This window comes from Acomys minous, assembly GCF_964271855.1.
Source record: "Acomys minous genome assembly, chromosome: 3".
Lineage (NCBI taxonomy): Eukaryota > Metazoa > Chordata > Mammalia > Rodentia > Muridae > Acomys > Acomys minous.
The window spans coordinates 67,449,692-67,453,711 of NC_140485.1; the positions used below are offsets into that span (position 1 = coordinate 67,449,692).

General features: G+C 51.3%; 1 long non-coding RNA gene across 1 annotated transcript; it reads left to right on the forward strand.

Annotated features, from left to right (window-relative positions):
* The first annotated feature begins 649 nt into the window (after positions 1 to 649).
* Positions 650 to 3,292, forward strand: LOC311594957. The gene is made up of 2 exons (XR_014778256.1): positions 650 to 1,820; positions 2,178 to 3,292. It is a non-coding gene; the product is annotated as an uncharacterized lncRNA (long non-coding RNA).
* Positions 3,293 to 4,020: the final 728 nt, after the last annotated feature.

The window sequence follows — 4,020 nt, forward strand, 5'->3', positions numbered from 1 at the left end:
TCTATATGGGTAAGCATAAGGGCCAGAGTTCAAATCCCCAGCAGCCACTTAAAGAAGGTGAGATGACCCAGCCTGTCACAGAGCTGGCCCAGACAGGTTCCCAGAGCAGGCTGACTAGGTGACTGACTGACTGAATTCCAGGTTCAGCTAGAGAGAGTCCTGCCTCATATATAAGTGGGAAGTGATGGAGGAAAGTACCTGATGTCAGCCTCTGGCCTCCACACACATGCGAACACACATACATACACACACACACACACACACACACACACACACACACACACACACAAACTAAAGTAAAATAAAAGGGCAGCATTTTGCAAATAAGCTTGTGTCCAAGCTCTGGTTACTACTTGCTAGCTGTGTGGCTTTGGGCAAATTCCTCAACCTCTCTGTGTGAAGTTTCTTCATACATAAAATGACTTTCTTTCACAGGAATAGCCCAGGGTCTGAGCAGATGGTGTTTTATTTTACAATTATTGTTTTTTGAGATGACAACGAGTCTTACTCCGCAGTCCAGGCTGACCTAGAACTCAAAGCTATCCTTCTGCCTCACTTTCTGAGTCCAGGAATCACACACTTGAGCCGTCACACCTGGCCTATTTTACAAATCTATTTTATTTATTTATTTAACTTTTTGAGACAGAGACTCCCTATGGAGTCCTGGCTGTCACGAGGCTGGCACTTGCTACGCACCCCAGGCTGCCTGTGAACTAACAGAAACCTTCCTGCCCTTTGCCTCTCAAGTGCTGGGACTAAAGGTGTGCCCCACTATGCTTGGCTAGTTTACACATTTTTAGAGAGTGTCTACCAGGGTGTGCCTTGGAAACTGGGTGTACAGAAGTGACCAAGGTGATGTCATCACTGCCTTCTCTTGCCAAGCCAGCTTCTTTTGGAGCTCCTCCTCCTTGGCCACATTCTGGACCTTTGAGGTGGACACTGACATTTGCCCTTCCCTGCTGGTCTGCCTGGATCTCTGCATCCCGGCTCTCCATATGTAAGTCTCCAGGCCTGGCTCAGAGAACACAGCTCTGAGAGCATGGGGTGGGGTGGGGGGTTGGGGTGGGTGGGGGGGACACGGGACTTCTCTAAGGTGCCCAGGGGGCTCAGGCTCCAACCTCAGTCCACTGGCAGGGACCACACCCAGGGAGTCCTGAGACCAAGGCAGAGTCCCTGGGGCACAGGGGTGGGGAATGGACCCTTTTGACCTTGATGAGCCTACAGCTAAATATCCTAGCCTACGAGCTTCCCAGCCATACTCAGACTGTCTGGTTTCCATGGCAGCGGCCACTTCCCCGTTGCCCCGCCCTTCCTGCTCTGGAGCACCTGCAGGCCCGAGTACCTGACCCTGCTGAAAGCAGGGGAAGGGACAGCAGGTGCTGGTCTCACAGGAGGAAGTGTACTGAGTGTCTTGAGCTCTGCTCGGTAAGGAGGGAGCCCCTGGGACTTCCGGGGCTCTGCTGAGCTTCCAAAGGCCTCCTTCAGCCAGACCTGCCTGAGAGTGCTCACTCTGGGCCAGACTCTGCCTGCCCGCCTTACACTTAGGTGTGAGGACTTTGGGAGGCTCAAGTCTGGGGTCAGCCACTTCCTGGCAGCCAGTTTCCAGGCAATGCTCTTCCCTTTTAGGGCCCTGGAGTCTCAGATGTAAAAATGAAGCCAGAGCCGATGCCAAATGTCCCTGTGTGACATGAGTCAGGTGCCTGGCATTTGTCACACCTGCATTCCTCACACAGGCATCACAGACAGGACCACCAGCCAGGCCAGCAGGACCAACTGGAACACAAGCTTACTTGGCCTCAGGGATATGAGCCCACACAGGGGTAGGGGTGTTCTCTGGCAGTGCTGCAACAACTGTTTTTGCTCTTTTAAGACAGAGGTGACCTCAAATTCACTATAATTCTCCTGCCTCAGCCTCTCCACTGCTGGGATTACAGAAGTGCACGACCCCACCCAATTATATAATAATTTTTTTTTTTCTTGAGACAAGGTTTGTAGCCCAGATGACCCTGAACTTCTGATTTTTCTCTTCCGGCTCCCTAGTTTTCAGCTAATAGGTGTGTGCCACCAGCACATGCAGCTTTTTTTTTTTTACTAGTAAGAGTCCCAGGGCTTTGTACACCGTAGGTAAATACCGATTACCTCCCTAGCCCTCCCTGAAGCCATTTGTCACTCTGCAGCTGAGGAGGAGTTGGGGAAGAATGGATGAGCCGAATGGAAGACGGAAGGACTGAGTGGCGTGTCAGTCCCGGCCCTGGACAGCTGACCAGGTCAGGAAGGAAGCCGGAAGCCCGACCAACCGGGTGTGCAGGTCCAGCTCCGGCCTCGCCTGCCCACACATCCTCAGTGGTGAGCTGGCTGCTAGAGCTGATGGAAAAGGCAAAATGACCCTTGAAAGCCTTTAGAGTGTAGGAAATGCAGGCAGCATCCCTCCGCTGGGTGTCCCGGCTGGCTCCGTAGTTGTCCGCTTTCTGACTCCAGCCTTCCGGATGCTCCCTGAACACACCAAGCACATTCCAGCCCCAGGCCCTTTGCACTTGCTGTTCTGTGGCTGGAAGCCTTTCCTGTCCCTCGGGTGTCTGAGGGCCTCCCTCCTCTTACCCACTCCCTTCAGGATCCTGCTCGGTGCTTGTCTCGAGGTCATCCCGAGCCTTCGTCCTTCCAGATGAGGGGCACCTGTCCTTCCTTCATCACTTCAGAGGGTGAGAACGTTCTCTTTGGCTTTGAGGCTCCCCACCCATCTCCTGGGGACATGACCTGTGCTCCTCTAAAATTGTGGCCCGTGTCAAGACCTTCACCTGAAGCTAGGCAGGCATGGTGATGCACACCTTTAATCCCAGCACTTGGAAGGCAGAGGCAGGGTGGCCTATATGAGTTTGAGACTAACCTGGGCTAAGGTATCAAGTTCCAGGACATCCGAGGCTACGTGGGGAGACCCTCTCTCAAAAGCAAACCAACAATATAACATAATACAAATGCAATAAGGACTTCGAGACTGCAGAGAGACTGGACTAAAGAGAGACACTTCATTTTAAAAATAAAACAAAAGAATAAACCATCAGGGGCTGGAGAGATGGGTACTGTCTGTTGTTTCAACAGGTCCTGAGTTCAATTCCCAGCAACCACATGGTGGCTCACAACCACCTATAATGAGATCTGATGCCCTCTTCTGGCCTGCAAGATATACAGGAAGACAGAATGCTCAGATACACAAATACATCTTGGGAAAAAAAAAAAGAATAAACAATCAAAAAACTACTCACTGGCCCATGTGTGGTGGTGCATACCTTTAAACTCATCACTTGGAAGATTCACAGAGATCCACCTACCTCCGCCTTCCTGAGTGCTAGGATTACAGGCGTGCACCATCATGCCCAGCTCTGAGGTCCTATCTTAAAAATAAGTAAGTAGGAGGCTGGAGAGATGGTTCAGCACTTAAGAGCACTGGTTTCTCTCCCAGGGGTCCTGAGTTCGATTCCCAGAACCCACATGGCAGCTCACAACGGTCTGTAACTCCAGTTCCAGGGAACCCAACATGCTCACACAGACATACATGTGGGCAAAACACCAATGCAAATAAATAAATAAATAAAAATTTAAAAATAAGTAAACAAACAAATATACCCTACTTTCTGGAATATAATAGGTACTCAATAAATATTTGTCAACTAAGTAGACAACAGAATAGAAAGAAATGGAAGATGCTAGAATAGACCAGAGCCCACGAAGGATGAGAAAAGCATTATGAGTGGGTGTGACACATCGTGAGGACCCACACACCCCACCAGGGCTGTGCTTGGGGATCCAACAGAGTGCCTGGGACCTTCCCGATGCTACCTCAGCCCAGGAGGGCCTCACAGGCCAGATGGCAAGCCTGGGGTCTTCCTTGTGCCTGTCCCTGCAGGCTGCCTGGCCCAGCCCAGGGCTCTTCTGCCCTTTCTGCTTAGCTCCTGTCCCCCCAGGAAGTCAGAGGTGGTTTCCAGTCCAGACATGGAGGGTTGTGAGTGTGTCCCAGAGGAGAGC